Here is a 20,243-nt window from a genome sequence, read left to right on the forward strand (position 1 = left end):
ACAGACATATGAGTTGTTGTGCTGTTGACGTGTTAAAATAGGCTTTGCTACTTTTGCTATTAGATTGGGTATGAATTATGAACAATGTTGCATTCAATTTAATCGATCTGCGTTTGTGTAATGATGTTGGCTCCATAATAACAGTACGTTAGCTAGCCAACATCGACTGGTAGGCTACTGTGTCGCTGCAAGCCGATTATTTGTTACAATGCACTAGTATTGGGCCTGTCTTTCCAATGATCAGAAGTAGTTTATCGCGCCTGTCTGTCAATCTGAACAGCTGCCCTCCCGGTCGTGTTTTTGCTGTATGTTTTTTGTTCACTGGCATCAGTCAGATAATTCGTCAAGTCTGCATTCTTGTGCTCCGTGAGGCTGTCACTTTTATGTGACAAGTTATGGCTCGTCATCCAATCTTACATTAGACGGTGATTAAGTACGAATGGTGTTTTGGCCAAATTTGCACAGTTCTAATGGTGCATGAATGGGAGAAGCGTCTCACTCGTGATTGCTGCTGTTCTCTTGTATTTCGATAATCTGACATTCTTTTGTCATGCAAATAGTCCCTATAGAAATTGGGCGAACACCCCTTTTGGAGAGGCCGTTTTCTTTCCTCCCCAGTCAATTTGAGATTAATCTGTAATCAGCCAAAGTTTCGCACCATCTGGAGTTTACAGCTTTGCAGGACAATAACACCAGGCTGCTTTTAAAGCTGACGACAGAGGGCTCCCGCTTGTCTAGTTGCCCCGCGGGGCAAAACACTGCAAAGCCTGCAGGGTGTCAGCCGCGCAAGGGCACGGTTGTGTCTGTTTAACTGAGGAGCATTTTAATTTGTCCCCAGTGACCATTCGCGAAACAAATGATACCGTTTGAGGTCGCTGACATTCGTCATTATTTAATTACAACCATCCAACACTTTTCACCAGAGTCCCCCCACCCTTACTGAAAGCAGCCCCCCCTCCACACACACACACACTCTCAATTCAATTCAATAATGCTTTATCGGCATGACTGCATATAAATAATATTGCCAAAGCAATTCACAAATTAACAATGACACATTAGACATAATTAATACATCCATCCATTATCTGTACCCACTTGTCCTGGGCAGGGTTGCAGGGGGTGCTGGAGCCAATCCCAGAGTGCATTGGGTGAGAGGCTGGAATACACCCTGGATAGGCTGCCAGTCTATCGCTGGGCACACACACCATTCACTCACACACTCATATAATTAATACAGTAGAATTATATATATAGGCTATATATATCTTTAAAGGGGAAAAAATAAATATCCAAAGACAAACCTCCAGACAGCCTATAGGTTGAATAACAAAGAGTAATACAGACAGTAATACGAACAGAAACTAACACTAGTGCTAACAATACAAATAACAGAGATGGTGCTTCCCTCATTTTGTGACAGGAGGCCACATATCTTGCTGCCAACACTACACATTCTGATTTCTCCCCCAATATACAGGGGAGTTTTTCTAGATTACTGTAATTTTGGTGAAATGGTTCCATTTTTTGAGAAGTTTTTCCTTATGTCCTGGTATTTTGTGCATTCTGTTTCCACTGCCCCCTCATCCCCTGATCTCAGTGGGAGCGCAGCCTGTCCTCTCTGGGCAGCCAGGTCTGCCTGTGATGGACTGTTTCTATGTTTCTATGCGGTTCTCTCTCTCTCTCTCTCTCTCTCTCTCTCTCTCTTTAGACTAGTGTTTGAATCACCATTAGCTATAGTGATCAAATTGGCAATGAAATATTTGGTCTGTGATAGTCGCATGTTTTGGGGGTTTTGAAACAATTTTACCATAGAAACATTTATATGTTGGGCTAGTAGATGAAGTCTGACATGTAGGCTCTGTGCAGCACTTTTCTCTTTGGTGTTGTACTCCAGTATTGCTCTGATTTTGTCTGATTCTTTAAAAAAAAAGTTTAACAACATTGGTCCTTCTGACCGAGTTCCAAGAAGATAAATATTCTAACCAGAAAATGAATGGTTTCATATTTATTTATGGATTAAATACATTTCTGGAAGAGGAAAAATACCCATGGCCATATGAATTGCTGCCCCCCCCCCCCCCCCGCCCTTCATCATCCCTCTTTTGCGAGGGAAGACGTCGTCCAAAAACCTTCGGCCCTTTTTGAAGGGAGCAGGCTTACAAAGCGCCTGCCTGCAGGTTCGCATTAGCGCTAATTGCTTTCGGCTCCAGTCGGTCTTCCAGAGGCAGCCAGCGGGGGCCCAGGCGCCCCGTTGCTGGAGACGGCCGTCTGGAAGTCGCTCAAACCCCAGCGAGACTCCAGCCTGCGCCTGCCCCCCCGCCGCTAAACGCCTGCGCGGACGTTCGCCCCGGAGGCGCTAATAAGTGCAATACGCTGTTAGCTGTGGGGCTAGCTGCGTCTCTCTCTCCGAGGCCGATGTTTACTTATTACGGAATGGGGCTGATTCATCGCGCGCGGAGGCTGAAGCGGCAGGAATGCTGCTCATCACTGACACAAAGCAGACCCTGACTGCTCCTGCCCCTTCTGAGAAATGATAAATGCCAGATCATGCGTGCAGGCTAGCTGTAATAATGGCCTGGGAGGTGTGGAGGAGTTGGAGAGAAATCACCAGTAATCACAGGGCTCCCTTTAGACTGTTAAGAAACAGATGCTCGTGCTACGGTAATTCATTTTGGGCTGTGTTTTCACTGTGTGTGGTCGTACAAGGATTGCTCAACGAATTCAAACATTTGCAAAGGGTGACTGTCTCTCCTTACCCTTTGAATAAAATTTTAAGGTCGTTTTTTGGTTGTTTGTTAATTGACACATTATTTCTTTGCTCATTACATTACAGATATTTAACAGATGCTCTTTTCCAGAGCGACTTACACAACTTTTACATTGAATCTATTTATACAGCTGGATATATATTGAAGCAATGTAGGTTAAGTACCTTGCTTAAGGATACAACGGCAGTGTCGTCCTTGGGAATCGAACCTGTGAGGTTACAAGACCAGTTCCTTACCCATTATGCTACACTGGGCATTAGAATTGATGCCCAACATGTATTACAGTGCTTTAAAGATTGAGATTGAGATAATTTAATGCCTTGCATACTAAATCAATGAGATTATAACATTTCATAATGACAAGACTATAGCCCAAACCTCAAAACCTGAATTTGTCATAAACCTCAGCGCCACGTGAGATGTCCAAAGAACCTGATCAGATGGCTGTTCGAAGACGCTGAATTTTAATGGAAAAAAAAAGCAGCTGAATTTTAATGGAAGAAATGGCTTGAAAAAGTGTTATCTTGTGGCAAAATGTGTATTCATAGCCTTAATTTAGTGGGAAATTAGACACAATCAAGGGAGCCCTGCTCTGAAACTGTGGTCTGGCCTGTCCTTGAACCTCGCTGTTACAAATAAGAAACCCATTTCCCCCGCAGTTCGATAGGGGCCCTGCCTTTTAAATGTGAAGCCACAGGTTAAGCCGACCTGGGTAATGAGCATTTGGCATAGTTCCCTCCACGTAAAGCGAGCGGAACATTAAGGCCGAGGTCTTGCACTCGCCGCAGTGAAGTTGTTTAACCTTAAACGGCGGACGGCAGGTTATCTTTACGCGTCGCATTTCAGATGGGCCTTGAATTTCAGTAAGGTTTCGACCCCTAGTTGGAAGTGTGCGTATGTGTGCGCACGTGTGCTCACCCTTGTGTTTCGCATTACGTTGGGGGGGGGTAACACGGAGCAGGGATTGACCGGCCATCGGGAGAAGGGAGAACTCTCTGACCGCGGGCCCCGCGCAGATGTTTCTCGCCGTCGTGTGCCGCGTTAAAAGGGCTTCGGAGAGACTGGATCCAGATGTGCGGGCCCCGGCTCTCGGAACCGGCCGCCAGCGGTCAGCGGGGGGAATCTGGAATCCGGAGGGCGGGCGCCGTTTAGCGAGTCCGCACTCCGCGAGTCAAACGTCATTTCTCAGCCGCGCCGTTCGGGCCCGGGTGCGTTAACGGAGTGGGTTTGGCGAGCTCCTCTGTGGTCTCCCTTTCGGGTACGTGTGCCTTCATGAACGATGAGCTTGGCCTTAAACTTCTCTTTAATCAGGAGGCTGGACTTCATTTGTACCCTCTGTGCTTAAGGGAACTCACATATAAGAACTTGTGTGTACTTGATGGCCATGATTTAAAAAAAAAAATTAAAAAAACATACATTTTCTGAAAATAAACCAAGCTTGCAAACATAGCATTCATCCTTGCGCAGGGCATCTGTCTGAAGATAACAGTGATGTTACATTGTGAAACTGAGCTCGCGTTGTTCCAGAACTTTCTCTGTTGTGCAACAGAGGTTGGGCCACTGACATCATTGTTTTTGCAAAACGGAAGCTTATTGGGTGAAGGTAGATCTCTTTTCTCCTGGAATTGGTTGTTGGGCATTTCAGGGATGGGGAGGGGTTACTCCTGAGTGTCAGGGTAGTCTCTGAGTGCTTTTTCCAATGTAAATGTGGAACAGATGTTCTCTTTATCCGAGGGTAAACAGGAACCTGCAAAGAACACAAGATGTGCCTGCAAATACTGTTTTTGCCCCTGCGTCATGTTCCAAGCACGGTGTTATACACAGTTGTTTTGTACTCAAGGTATCCATAATTTAGATAACAAATAGCACATTTTACAGCCATTTAAAAAAAATGTTATCCACTACAAAAGATTTCATGTTCTGTCATCTGGTTATTTCCATATGAGCTGAGATATGTAGACCAGGGGTGTAAATTTTACCTGGGGCCAAATTCTCACATAGTAAATACTCTTTAGGCTGGACCAGGATGGTATCCTTATCACCCCCTTGCCCCCCCCCCCCCCACACACACAGTTGGTCCTACCTTAACTACGAGACACAGTTCAAACCCATCACTCTTCACTGTATGCTTACATAACCTAAATTTCAATTGGCCTTGATTTGTTGAATATTTACTTTTTTCTATCAATTTTACATAAATGTAATACAATGGAAGCAATGTACTGGAACATTTTAATTTGAATTCACATTTGATTTTGGAGAGGATTGGGTGAAGCCAGAGAAAACTTGCAAACGGGCTGGATTTGGCCCAGGGCTGCCAGTTGATGATGGCTAATGTAGACTTTTGAAAAGTAAGGTGACTCAGTAAATAAAGCAGACATTTGCAAGGGCAAGCCAACATTTATAGTATCATCGGCTACTTGCAACAGTGTCGGCTTGACGTCCATGAATGACTGTATAGAGCAATTAGTGTAGTTATAGCTTGAATACATTTATAGTTTAGCCTCTGTTTTGAATATATATGCCCATTCTATGCAAACGTTTTTTTTTTGGCAGTTGGTTTTCTCAGATTCACGGGAAGTTTGTGTTACACCGACCAGGGATTTACAGGATGGCTAGCTTCACCCCATAGTTCCTGGTACCTTTTTTTTCTACCTCCCTGGAAGAGTAGCAAAATTTCACACTTCTGCGGATGATGGAAACGCATCCAGAACCCGTGGGCGCGGTTTTACGGTATGGTACAGCGCGGTCCGGCACAGCACGGCAATGGAAAAGGGCCATAAGTAGAGTGCCGATTCTATTGCTGCTCCATGGATCCATGAGTCCTCATCGCCCCACTCATCCTCCCCCCCCACCAGGTGACTCAGATGTTCAGGAACATACTTAACGCTCCAGAGGACACACCTGCATAACGCAGGTGTGGCCCTCAACCCCGGGAAGACTGCAGCTGTTCCCCGCCTCGGGGAAGGAGGTTATTAATAGATCACGCGCCACAGCACGATAGCCCGCGTGAGCGGGGGTCCTTCCCGTCGGATTAAAGACTCCGTGACATCGCAGGCCCTTCGACCGAAGGCCAGCGGGCTCGTATTACTTTGCCCGCTTGCTCGGCGAGCGCTGTCTTTTTCTGCAGAAGGGAAACGATTATGGACTTTTCAATATTCTCCCCCTTTCGTCAGCTTTCTAGTAAAAGTGCGTACGCGTGCTCAAACTTGATGATTTCCTTCAACAGAAAAGCTGAGCCAGATGGCGTTCTGCAGTGAAATTCGAGGTTTTTCCCAGTGTTCTAGGGGAGGCTGCAGAATGAGAGATGGTCTTGTGTTAGATGTGATGGACGTGCAGGAATCGCACCTGAGCACCATCGCTTGTTAGCAACTTATTTCAACATCTGTGGAGTAGACTATTCTGCTTATGTTTGTGTGTGTGTGTGTGTGTGTCCCTCTCAGATACACACTACCACACACATAAACCCACACAAATAAACTAACACACACATACACACAAACACACATGGAAACTTACACACACACACACCCGCGTACACAGTCGCAGGCAACACAAATGAAATGTACTGAGAGTTGTTGCTGAGAGTTGGGCAGGGGGGGGGGAGACTAGTCCGGCCCATCTTAAACTAATCTCTCCCAGCAGGGCCTAGGAGCCAGACTCCATGGAGCCGTGGGCCGGGGGTCTGGAATGTCCCTGAATGTCCTCCTGGGAGGTGGGGCCTGTAGTTACGGGTGATACGGATCTGATTGACAGGAGGGGGCACTACAATGGCACTGAGATAGGGAGGTGGAAATGAACAGGGCGTCCTGTGTTTGGATGGGGTTGGGAGGGGGGTTGAATCATTGAATCACATTGTATTACAATAGAATATATAAATGTACAGTTTTTTTGTTTACAGTTTAATATACAATGCAGGTCACTACCTGTCGGCCACTTTATTTAATGCTGGGTCTGGAACTGTTGCTGAAATAAATCATATGAGTACTTATATTCTCTGGTTGCGGTGGTGTGTCACAGTGGATGTGTTTGCACACATGCCCACTGATCAGGTCTAGCCAGGTAAACCCAGGGAGAGGAGCTGGACCCAGAGGACAAGCTGAAGAATCACCTTCTGCCTTTTAGTCACTGCTGTGACAGCAGGTATTAATTAGGGCTACAAGTTTGTCTCCCCTTGCTTTCTCATACTTCAGTCCACTGCCAGCTAGAGGTCACGATAACCTCGTTGTCAAGCCACTTTCCAAACAATTATCCCATTTGCACCACCTCGGTAATCTAAGTTGGTAAAGAAATTGTCACCAATTAGGCATAGATGATGATTGACAGCAATATTTATAAGTGACACACGTTAAATTCAGTTTGATTACTTACTATGGTTCACATGCCACAATATTTTAAGATGTTTTACAGGGGCAAGTTAGGTTTTGTTAGAAGCTGTGGGAAATGGCAAAATTACAAATGAGAGCAGTTGTATAACATTTAACTTGCACAAAAAAGTTAAATTTAAAATATAATTTCATGATTCACCCATTTAACTAAGCATGGTCTTCAGTCTAGTCCATAAGTAGAATCAGGTGTCTGAGTGCTGGGCTCAAACAAAAAACCTGCTTTATATGGACACATTTTTCTTTTTATTCCAGTGATACTCAATCCTGGTCCTGGAGAGCAACAGAGTCTGCTTTTTGTTTTTTTCCCCCCTGAAATGCGTAATAAACACAAAGTCACATCTTTTCAGTTCTCAAGCCAGATATCATGTCTCCATTTGATGCATCACAGTAGTCCTATAGTAAAACAAAAAAAAAAAGATCTAATTAAGCCGTGCCACCGCATTCTTTGCAAACAAAATAGAGCCGTGCCCTGCCATGCACAAGGTGAAAAGTTTCGTTTCCTTTCGCCTGGAGCCCAGCCCATATCCGCAAGGTGGAAGTAGGTAAAAAGCCACTTCTCCGTAAGCAAGTCGAAGCCCTTTCTCTGCCCCTCTTCCTTTTTAGTCTTTCCACTAGTTCCATTTTCTGTATTGTTCTTAAGCTCTATATTCAGTATTTTAGTAGTTAATTAGTAATATGCTAGTAGTAGTAGTATTTAATAGTTCATTGTTAAGATCAGATTAATTTCTTACATTCTGAAATCACTGCTATTAACTTGTGGCTCTCTCAGGCGTGCCTTAGTGCTGACTACTCAGATCCGGGCACTGTGCTCACCCATAGCTTGTCCCCCAGCCCTGGACCTGATACTGTTTTCTCCAGCTTCAACTCAGTTGACTCTGATCAAACCTCCAAACTCAATAGCTGCTGCATGCCCACATCCTGCCTTCTAGACCCCATGCCCACTGCCTTACTTACAGCCTGTCTCCCTCTGATCTGGCCTTCTATTGTCAATATAATTACAGTTCATTATCCTCTGGCTTGGTACCTAATGACCTGAAAACCGCTTCCATTACCCCGATTCTGAAAAAAAAAACAGTGATCCTGACTCACTGACAAACTACAGGCCTATTTCAAATTTGCCATTCCTGGCTGAAGCACTGGAACATGTAGTAGCATCTCAATTACCAAACCACATGCTGAACTGTAGCGTATATGAGCCGCTCCAGCCTGGCTTCCACATGAAGCGCAGCAGAGAATCTGCCCTGCTAAAGGTCCTTAATGATCTGCTTGTCGCTACTGACGCAGGTGCTTCCAGCAAATTGGTGCTTTTAGGTCTTATTGCCGCGTTTGACACAGTCACTGCTGCTGGACGGTATGCAACATGGCCTCTCCATGGTACTTTATTAATATTTATGGTCCAAATATTGCCTGCCCAGGCAATGAGTAACTTCGTTCAAAATAATTAATTTCAAAAAGATTCCAGTAATGCCCACGACATTTGTACCACGGTTGTGTCTAAGTGAGGTGCAAGAGATTTCAGGAAGCAGTGTTCTATCTGATAGGATTGCCATGACAGAAGAATGAAAATGAGTAAAGTTTGCCCTGATCTGTTGGCCAAACCTTCGACGTGTTGGAATGGCTCTAGTAGAAAGCAGCGGCCCTCTTTTGTGGCGTGTGGGACTCCGTTGATGACCCGGGTGGTCTGCGGCGCTTCACGGTCCCTGGCCGCCATGTCTCGGGCCGCCACGCCCGTGGAAGGAAGGGGAAACGCTCGCGCTCAGCTGTGAAGCCGGAAGTTCAAGGACAAGGGCTTGGGGGCGGGGTGGCCACACCTGACTGTGTAGGAATTCGGTATCATTTCAACCCTCCAGACGATAGATTACAATATCTCCCCTGTCCGGAACATAGACAGAGTACAGGGAGTGAAATAATGATTTTATTTCACTCCCTGCTCTCAGATGTGGTGTCTCTAAGATCTGCTTCCAGTAATCTGGAGTGGTCCCTAATTCCCCTCTTTATTTTTCTAAAAGGTTTAGTGTGTGTGTGTGTGCGTGTGTATTTGCGTGTGTGCGTGTGCGTGTGCGTGCGCGTGTGACTGGAGCCAGATGTACAGGCAACACAGCGATATCTAATTTTGCCCCCCCCCCTTCCCCCATCCAAATGGTTACCAGCTGCACGGAAAGAACGTAAATGCCTTCTGTACCAGTCCTGGTATCGATTTCTCCTTTTGTTTCCATTTACCTTTTTTAGTAAGGTTAAAAGCTTTTAGGAATTTCCTTGGTGGCTATGAGCTCAAGCCTAAGCAGCACTGTGTTTGATGTTCAAACCTTCACTTATTAAAACGTTAATTCATTCTCTTCTCTTACTGTTTAAGTTTCAGTGTAATTACTAAATCAGTGCACCTACGCACCACTCACTTAGGTCTACATTCACAAAAAGACAGTCGAACCTTAGGAAAGGTAATGCCCGTATAGCCTAATAGGCTTTACCCAAAGGCCTTGTCATGGTAACGGTATCCGCGGTGACAGAAGTGACTTTCACATGTGGAAACCTCAACATTTCCGTTGACCCAGAGCAGAATTTACAATTGATGTGAGAGACGAATGTTTAGGGGGATGAAATCATTGACAGTTGGTGTGGACAGGACAATTTCAATCCTGAGGGATTTTCCAAGTAGACAAAGAAATAGCCAGATGGGCAGATGGCTGCAGCAGCCATAGATGGGTCGTAGATGTTGATAATACTAATGATTATGTATTGCATTTACAGTGTTTTCATCTCATGACCTTAAAAGTGATTTGCACTGAATGGTGGGAACTCATCGCAGCCTGCACCAATGTGTAACGCCCACCTGGGTGGTGTATGGCAGCCATTTTGTGGCAGAATGCTCAGTATATATTGAGCCTGGTTCCTCCAAAGGTTTCTTTGCATTTACCAGCCTGGTGAGTTTTTCCTTGCTGCAGTCACCATAGGCTTGCTTTTGTGTGGGTCTTAGGTTGGTGCTGCTATGAAGTGCTGTGCCACTTTACAAGTACATTTGATTAGATTTTGATTTGATTTGACCCCGAGTGGCATAATTAATCAGCCTGGTTCTCAAAAGCCCCTTAATTTATTCTATAACCATCATCCTCCCTTGACCTTTAAGACAAAGTTTTCTCCTTACATGAGCAATGGCGTCAAACAGCAAAACTCAGTATAATCAGTAGCGGGTTTACATCAATCACAGCGCCTAGTCAATGCATGTCAGCCATTTTTCCTTTTCATGTCAAGCAAACAAAAATCATAAGCATTGCTTGACCGTAACAAATAAAAACAAATGACCATTAAAAATTAAAAGCTGCCCATCATCACAAATCTGGCAAAGAGACCCCCCCAGATATCATTAATAAAAATCTTATACATTCACATTCAGTATTTAGCCATGCTGCCATCATACCCTTTCCAGCATCAGTGGAACCAGCCCCAATAATGTTGTTCTCCCCTGATCTATCAAATACATAGTTTGGCCAAGCCATACACATATAATTCTACTAACAATTCTTAGTCTTTGTGACAACATGGTACTTTGGCCCCCCAAGGAAGGATGTAAAAGAAAAACCTTCACCCAACCTCTGAACCAACCAACTAGCAGTTTAAAAAGACCCCTCAATCAATCGCAGCCCAGGAAGAGACGATTCAAAGTCTCCTCCAGAACCCCAGAAAGAGCACTCTCTCCCCACTGCTGGGTTCAGGTGTGCCTCATGTCAGTTCATAGCTATGACCTCATGAATAACTCTCCACTGCAGGTCAGCTGTATGCTTCTGTGTGGGATGTTTATACTGTGCCTGCCAGCATCCCCTCAGAGAGAAATCTGGCCCAAAAAACTCTGACTGCCTCAAGGTTTATTTAGTCTCTCAAAGACGCCAGGCGAGCCACTTTGACATTAGTGATGTATACGGCTTCCTTGGTGATGTCTTTAAAATTCTCCAACCGTGAGGTTCGGGAAGAAAGGATCTCGGAACATCACCTTGCTGTGCATCCCCTGAGGCAGCTGTAACACAAAATGGTGGACAATACCTCTGTTGTTCCTCTGGCACTGCCTAAGCTGTTCCTTTAGAGCCTACCTGAAGTTGCCAGGCAGAGCTGATTTGACCTCTTCGGATACTGAGAAGTATCAGCTGAGAAGCCTGTATGCCTGTCACCCCCTGAAGGACTGCAGTTTTCCTCCACCCCTCCCCGTCCGTCTCTTAGGTGGGCCAGCTTTGGTCACCCTTTCTTCACCAGATGGGCCTGCACACTTGCTGATTGTATTATCTTGACTTAAACCAGCAGATGATAGAACAAAGATATTCCTTTTCACGGCGAAGTCCCGCTGCCAAGCCTGTAGTATGGAACAGTAATAGGAAGTGAGGCCTGTTATCTCAACCCCCTGAAGGTCCAGTACAAACAGCTGCCGGTCACACCCCAGGTTCTCTTCCTTCCTCAGGAGAGCGCACGCAGGCTTGGTCCGAGTAAGTTCCACTCAGCGGAGGAGCCTCTGTGCTGCCTGCAGTCAGAAAGCATAGATCCAGCTCCTAGCATCCATCTGGCCCTGACCTCCTTCTTTAACCCGCAAAAACAAGATAACTGCACGTGTCCTGGACTGCCTTGAGCGGAAAAAATCCACCAGCCTCTTCCCGAATTTGATAAATTAAATACGTGGCTCCAGGACTATGAGTCTATGCTACAACATTGAGGCAGCCAGGTTAGTCGTGACCAAGACTTGTAGTTGCACTAATAGACAATTCAATTTAGACAACTTGGTAACTACCTTCTCCAGCACATTTCCCAATTCATTACATTACATTACATTACATTACAGGCATTTGGCAGACGCTCTTATCCAGAGCGACGTACAACAAAGTGTATAACCATAACCAGGAACAAGTATGACAAGTATAAACAATTCCTCTGTTTAAAAATGTTCTGGGCCTAAAGATATGGCCAGGGCCTTTGTTCTCTTCTTTGCCCAATGCACCCCTCCTGGCAGTTGTGGTGGCCTGGTGTTCTCTCGCTGATCCTTGATAAAACCTTCACTTTTACCCCAGTTCACTTTAGTTGAGGAGGCTTGATCATATAAACTCAAATTCCTTCTCAAAGACACAATGTCCTCCTGCCCTGTAATAAAAACAGTTACAGCTGCATATGCATATTGTGCCACTTCATTTATACCTAAATTATGAAAATTAACTAAACTAGTATGGCAAATGGTACAAGTGTCATGTTTCATTTAAGCCATTTATTCAGGTCTCTGATGAAGTCTTAAATGGAATACCCCCTAAATGGGCGGTGATTGGCCAGATTTGGCACCTGCACAAAGAGGTTATGCTGGTTTTTACATCCAAGCGGTATCATCTTTATTGCACAAGCAAATTTTCCAAAATTCCCGAGTTCTCTCTCTGTATCACTATTTGAAATTAATGACAGAACATTGGAAATTTAAACATTTCTTGCTGGTGAAACCAGTGGCACAATGGGAACAGAAAGTTCACTTGCCTATACTCCGCTCTCAATCAAGTGATTTACAAAATGTTTCTCCTTTGTGAAAACCACAACTGCTTTGTTTGTTCACCCTCGAAGCGGAAGCGATACTGGCATACCCTACCTGTTCTCCTATCTCCAGAAAAAGGTCTGCTGTGGTTTGGCCGGCGTCAGGTACGCACCTGACCCCATGACAGAGCATAAGGGATAGTGCACCCCCGTTGGGATGAGATGCCATCCCAACACTCTACCACGAATCCGCCAAGCCAAAAGCACCATACCAAACGCAACAGTCCTAATTAACAACTATATGTAAATGAATGTATTAAACTTTTAGTGCTCAGCATAAATAGGAACAAAAACAGGGAAAGAACTGTTAACAATCACCCTTTCACCGTGAGCAACCCCCCGCACACCTGAACTCCCTGCATGCAGAGAGAGAGGGGGAGGGGGGGTAGAGAAAAAGAAACGGTGAGTGAAAGGGGGTAGAATCGGAGAAAAAGGTATATAAAATGAGAGACAGAAAGTGAGAGGGAAAGGAAAAGGGCAAAGAGAGAGAGGGGGGGGGGGTGGAACTGGTCTGCTTGAATATCCTGTTCCATCTGGGACCCATCTGTGTTTCTCTGGCTCAGGACAAGCTGCCTGGGTCTCTGCAGGGCCTCATGTGTGGGAAAGCAAACACATGGCTCACACATGAGGGAGGGAGAGAGGGAGGAAGGGAGAGAGAGGGAAAGAGAGAGATGGCTTGCATATGAGGGAGGGAGAGAGAGGGAAAGCGAGAGAGGGAGCAGGAGAGAAGGCAGAGGGACAGCAGTTAAAGCAGAGAAACTAAGGACTAGAACACAACACAGGAGGTGAGAAACAACCTTTGTGTGTGTGCTTGTGTGTGTATGTGTGTGTGTGTTTGTGTGTACACCTTTGTGAGACTGTGCCTGTTAGTCTGTGTATTTGTAAAATCATGCGTAAGTGTGTGTCTGTGTTTATGTCTAGCTTTATGTTCATGTGTATGTACTCATTTGGTTAATGTTTGACTTTCCGTTATAAAGAACCATGTATGTATAAATGGCTAAATGTTTGAGATGAAAAGGCCAAGTGTTTTTAGTGTGTTGTTGTCGGTCTGCTTGTTGTTTGGCTAAATTGGTTGTGCGCACACACAGCCTGTGCCAGAAATTGCTCAGATTCAGCATGGTTCATGCAACAATATTTCCGAATGTGATACCTCCACAGTTGACCGAAGTGCACCTGTATGTTAATGTGAGTACAGCAGTTAGATGATGGTGTTGTGTGTGTTTTTGAATCATCGTGGAATTTGCAGATGTTTGTAAATATGCAAACAGCACAGAAAGAACCACCAATCAGGAGAAAGACACTGGGGGCAGGACAGGTCACTTTAGCACTCAGGCGAAGCTGAACAAACCACAGGAAAGCTGTCACAATGGAACTACATCAGTCATCAAAGGTTATTTCTCCAACTAGTATTGGGGCCTTGACTCGGGCAATTAAAAAAAAACATATTTAACAAGGATGAAATCTTGAGTTTTGAAAATATTTCAGAAAGTTAACCAGATAGCCTAATTATTCAATTCCAAAACGTAAAGTATTGTACAAACGAGTACTCACAAGTGTGCAGGTTTAGAACATAGTACTCTTCCAGCGACCATTACAGTAAACGCTTCAGAAATAAAAGGCAGTGCTACAGAGAGCATTACAGGTAACACTACAGAGAGTAAAACAGGTAACCCTACCAAGTTGACTTTTGTTGACTTTTGCGTCCTGAAAAGATGCTCCGTTTTTCTGATTGGGCAAGCAGAGTTCGAGGGTTCGGTCCACAAACACGGGGCACTGCATCTGCTTTAGGTTTAGGAACCGGAAGAGCTGGATTAGCTGACCGGAGCCGCAGCACCAAACCGCCGACGGCTGACATCTGCTGTTCAGGGGCTCGTTTCAATCGAAAGCGATTTGCTCCCAGATTTCGGCGTCATTGTGCGCCGGCGTGTGCCCGGCGCGTGCCGTCTGAATGGGACCTTTGTGTTTCGGGGCTGTGGGGTGGAGGGGGGGGGGGAGGTTTGGATGGGGGTCAAGGTCTGTGCAGGGCACTAAGCGAACAGGAGGGTGCCGGGGGAGGGGTTTTGGCGGTAATGCCCTGAGCGGTGACCCTTTTGTCGGGGACAATGGCGGTGGGAGGCTTGTCGCTTGGTCTGGGTGGCGGGCGGCGTGTGCCTGCCGTGGTCTTGACCGTGATTGGACAGTGTGCTGAAAGCGAGCGGGCCCTCGCCACCCGGGTTTTCTGAGTGAGAATTTGTCCTCTTCCTCCAGTTTCCCAGCTCTGTTACTCTTCTTCTGTTCCTTCCATCCTTCCATCCATCCATTTTCTAAACGGCTTCTTCCTGGATAGGGTCGCGGGGTGAGCGGCTGGAGCCTATCCCAGCATGCAGTGGGCGAGAGGCAGGAATACACTCAGGTTGCAAGCTTGTTCCATTTATTTATTTATTTATTTGGTTGTTTGTTTGTTTGCACCAGCACGGTTGTATCTGCATACCGGTCCTGTCTCTACTCTGCCCTCTGCTGGTGAGAAGGAGTTGTATGTTCTCAGAAACGAGACAACCTTTGTGCTGCTTGGTTGGCTTGTGACTGCACAGCTGGAGTCGGCATACTGCAGGTCTTAAAATGACCGCTGGGAGTCACTAGTAAGCAACTAGGCGTAGATTGTCTGACTGACTGAGACTCCACCCCTTTCCTTGGCCTTGTGGGGATGTGGACATGGGCAAACAGTGTTCCTCCTGGCTGTTTGTGTGGCGATTCCTCGTGGTTTCCTGGTGGGGATGTTAAAGGCAGACACAGGAGACCACGCATCACACCCAGTGGGTGTGGCTTCTGTCTCCTGCCTGAACCATTGTCCCCTGACTTTCCTCCGGGTATGGCTTATCCATGTGATTGGGGCGAGCCCCTCACCCATGACCCCAGAAAAATGGGCTTTGGTCCAAGGCAAACACCTCCCCTCTTCTCTTGTCAACACACTGGTGTTGGGAGGGGGGCATTGGCGTGTGTGACATGGATTCAATAAGACAAAAATACCCCATGTAGTTGAAGTCCATTCACTTTCTTTTGTGCCATGAAAGGGGGAAGGATTCATAAGTTTGGGTTGGGCCACTCAGCAGCCCCTGTAAGGGTCAACATGCCCCCCTCCCCCACTTTTTTGTTCTTGATGACAGCCCTTCCCCCACCTCTCCTTCCAGGAACTGTGCACTACATTCAAATGATCTCAGTTCATCAGTCAATCAGTCCAAACAGGTTTTTATGGTGTGATTTTTATAACAGGTTATCAGAAAATATTGTCAGCACTAAAAAAGGTGGTTGTTTGGAGTGAACAGAATAAAATATTACATAATTCCAATATGATATATATGTGTGTATACTAGAATTTTTAGTTCAATGAGTAAGTTTGTAATAAACCCTGAGTTTTGGTAAAAAAAAGGAATATGTTTGTGTTTTAGTGAATGTTTTAAGTTTTAAGACGGGGGGTGGGCGTGGGGGGGTTGTCTGTTTTTGGTTTATGCAGATTGGAGCTTGCTGAATTTGCAAGGCACTCTTTGTCAGAACTTTTGTTGTGCCCTGAAAGCCTGTATCCTGAGCAGTGCATTCAAATGCAGTTCCATCGAGAAAGAGAAAGGGAGAAAGAAAGAGTAAGAGAAAGAAAGAGCGCAGAGTCTCTGTCAGACTGTTAAGGTGAATGATGCCAGGAGTACACACCCCTGTTGCTGGGCTGTTTGCTGAAAGGGTGGAGGTTTGAGGATGGAGGCTGCAGTGATTGTTTTATGGAGGGGTTTAGGTATTAGGCTGTAAGACAGGAGTGATGGTTTGATAAGATGGAGGTTGTTCTGCTATAAGGGCTTGATGATAAGATGGAGGTTTAGGAGGGGGTGGTAGGCTTAGGAATAGATGGGCAGTGTATTTTTGTGTGTGGAGTTACAAACAGGGACCAGGTGTGCCCTTGTTACCCTCTCTCTCTCTCTCTCTCTCTCTATCCATCTCTCCCTCCCTCCCCTGTACAGGTGACTGTTACAGGCCCCAGCTGGCTGGCTGGGTCCTGCCTGATTGGATCCATATGGCTGAAAGGGTGTGTGAGTGAGAGCGAGTGTGTGTTTCTGTATCTGTGTATGTGTGTGTTTAGGCCTACCTACATTTGGAGAACACATGCTGGATTTCTCTATACCATACACACTATATTTTAATGTTTGTGACTACTTAGCAACACGTTTTTGCAATATCAGCATTTGGCACATTGAGTCCTACGTTGTTTAACTTGCGTAAGCTGACTAGTGTTTATCTTCTTTCGATGAAACTTAATTTGAAAAAATGAAGCAATAAAGAATAGATCTCCTTTCTAAGAACGGAACTCTTCCCTTTGTGCGTTTCCTGTTTTTGGCTTAAAAGTGGCCGGTTGCTAACGGGTACGAAAGGATCAGTTGGGGCGTGGTTGCCATTTGAGGTCGCGGAGCTTGGGTCACGGAGGTCACTGACCAGGAAGTGCCTTTTAGACGTGACGCGAGGAAGGCTGCGGGCACTTCATCACCCCGCTACGATGAAGACCTGCCTTTGACGAAGACCTGCCTTCGCTTCAAACGCACCCGCGCTCAGGACCGTGCCCCTTCTGAAAGGGTGGCGGAATCTGTCCGCGTCAAACCGCCGCTAATTCGCGATGAATATCCGATCAGACCTGGTGAGCACCGGGGGTAACTCTTCAAAGCACTTCAAAGCTGACCTTCCTAAACCGGCTGAGCGTAAGTCTGTAATTGGAGCCCCGTCCGTTTCAAGCTCTCTGTGCGACTGTAAACACTTGGAAATTGCTCTCGGTTAAGTGTTGTAGAAGCTGTTACGAGGGTCATAAAAGCCTGCTGCGCCTAACCAAACCCTTCTCTTTAGATTTGGGTTTTATTCTGCCCGTTTTATGTTAGACGCGGGCCCTGTCATGAAGAGTGTGAAGGCCGGCCAGATTCATTGGCTTTGCACAGTTGCTTTGGTTTTTAATCCTGTTAGAGTTTGTGAATAATTGGGCTCATTACCGGATGGCATTTCTGTTGTTGAGTCATTTTAAGTGCTGTTGGGTTTTCCATTTAGTCATTTAGCAGGTCTTATCCAACTTACGACTTACAAAAGTGCAAACGGAAAGGCTTTAGGCAACATGCAGAGATGATGCCAGTTTATCAGGGTCATGACCCGCGATAGTAGAATCAGAGAATAAACCTGACAGCATACCATTAAGTGCAAGTGTAAAGATCCTGTGCTGACATGCTTTTCTTGCATTTAAGCTGCATAATAAATGTGCATGTGTATTTGTGTGCATACATGTCTGTATTTTTATGCATACGTGCCTGTATTTGTGTGCATATGTGCCTCCATTTGTGTGCATACATGCCTGTATTTGTGTGCATACGTGCCTGTATTTGTGTGCATACGTGCGTGTATTTGTGTGCATACGTGCCTGTATTTGTGTGCATACGTGCCTGTATTTGTGTGCATACGTGCCTGTATTTGTGTGCATACGTACTTGTATTTGTGTGCATACGTGCCTGTATTTGTGTGCATACGTGCCTGTATTTGTGTGCATACGTACTTGTATTTGTGTGCATACGTGCCTGTATTTGTGTGCATACGTACTTGTATTTGTGTGCATACGTACTTGTATTTGTGTGCATACGTGCCTGTATTTGTGTGCATACGTGCACACGTTTGTGTTGAAATCTGTCTATCCGCAGCACTGGCTTTGCGTGCTCATGCTTCCTGTGGCCGTTCTGTGCACCAGATGCCTGCGCAGCTGTGAATTTGCATGCTTGTTAAACCTGGAGAGCAGAAACACCTGGAACGCTGTAGCCTCTCAAACCCGGTTCCTAAAAACAGATCTGACCGTGCGCTGCTTTTACCGGCGGTCTGTAAGCGGCCAGCGCCATTCCCTCTTTATTGTTTATTAAATATTAAAGGCGTGTTTGAGCTCTGCGTTGGTGTTTACGGCATGCTCTAATGCAAATGCATCTGTGGTGTCATTGTGGGTATGTGTGTATGTGTGTGTGTTGTTTTCATGTTGGAGTGCGTGTGTGTGCATATGTGGAACTGTCTGTATGGTGTGCTAATGTGTTGTTGGAATGTTTGTGTGTGTGAGTGCATATGTGGAACTGTATGTGTTTGTGTGTGTGTGAGTGAGAGTGTATGGTTGCAAGAGAGAGAGAGTGTCTGTGTATGTACATGCAGAGCTGTGTGTGTGTGTGCGTGTGTGTGCTTGCGCACATGTGCTCTGTTCTCCTCGCTTTCCCACTTATTGGCCCCCTGCTGTGTAACCATGGTGAGCGTTCAATAACATGAAGGAGGGGAAATGAAATGTGTAGCGCCGGGTTTTCATGATTCATGTTTGTAAGGCTGGAGGCAATTAAGAGACTGACAACACATTTGTTTGCTTAAATTATTTTAAATTTAAAACCGTTAGTATAAGTTAATATAAGTTATTACAAGTACAAGGTATTAAAATGCCCATTTCTGTGGTCAAAGTCAGCCTTATGGCTATTTACATAACGGAAACAAACTTTCCCTTGATAAATAAGTTTAGATCATTTAAAAAATGGTAGCACTGTGATATGCATTCCAAAAAAAAAAGTGTTGAAATTCAAGTGTTGTGTAGGCTCATATAGGAAAGTGGTTGGTGGGGCAGCGGTTAAAGGAGAGGAGGGGGCCTCCATAGGCCACAGAACGATTCCCTACGATGCAGCATGTAAACCAGGGCTCAGGTGGGGGGGGGGGGTACATCAACTGCGCTGTTGGAATTCCCTCTGTCTGTGTGTGCGCACATATACATGCACATGTGTACAAGTGTGTGTTCGTATGCTCCTGCAAGTGTAAAATGAACAGAGAACACTTCCTTGCCTGCACCTTGCCTATCTGTCCACTGCCAAATAAACTACATGCCTCCCCTGAGCATGATGGTTTATAAAGCCAGCAAATAATTCAGCCTTGTAAAACTGAACACCTGATAAAATAAGCATACCATCCATCTGCTGAATTGAAAAGATGGCAACAGTTAGTGTCTGCAATTCTGCATGACTAAGGTTGAAAGAAAGAAAGAAAAGTTCATCATCAAGCATTTGTCTGTTGCTTTCTTGTACAGTAGTTTAAAGCATGAGCTGTTATAACAATTGCTTGCCATGCTTAATGTTTGGATTAGTATCCTTTTGTAGCCATTTTGCGTGTTATTCATCATTTTAATGTGCAGTTACAGCAGTCATTCTCGGTTATTTACGTACGTACGATTGTGTACCAGTGTGAATGTTATTTGTCTTAACGCCCGGTGTTTGTTAAGCCTGTCCCATGCTTTTACGTGAGGTTTGGCGAGGTTCAGTTCAACAATTTTTTTGGCGCTTACAACTCCGTTACATACACTTCAACCCACAGAGCAAAGTTTTTGGTCTTTTTTTACTTGTTTTTTTTCCCCCATCGGTTTTTATCTTATTTTGAGGGAGTCGTGCTCCTCCGTGTTTGGAGAAAATTACACCGGATAATGGGGTTTTACGAGATGGAACTTGAATGGAAAAACAAGATGATAGCGCGATGATTCCGCTCT

At 45.4% G+C, this 20,243-nt stretch overlaps 1 protein-coding gene across 2 annotated transcripts in view; it reads left to right on the forward strand.

Annotated features, from left to right (window-relative positions):
• Positions 1 to 20,243, forward strand: part of LOC135234621 (protein CBFA2T2-like) — a 32,987-nt gene that overhangs the window by 402 nt on the left and 12,342 nt on the right. Inside the window, exon 1 of one of the 2 annotated variants that reach the window (XM_064299421.1) lies at positions 13,357 to 13,491. The exons of the other annotated variant lie outside the window; for it this stretch is intronic. The gene's annotated coding sequence lies outside the window, so the exon portion shown is untranslated. Of the gene's footprint in view, positions 1 to 13,356; positions 13,492 to 20,243 lie in introns of those variants that run through there. 2 annotated transcript variants of the gene reach the window in all.

Source organism: Anguilla rostrata, chromosome 11, assembly GCF_018555375.3.
Source record: "Anguilla rostrata isolate EN2019 chromosome 11, ASM1855537v3, whole genome shotgun sequence".
NCBI classification, from domain to species: domain Eukaryota; kingdom Metazoa; phylum Chordata; class Actinopteri; order Anguilliformes; family Anguillidae; genus Anguilla; species Anguilla rostrata.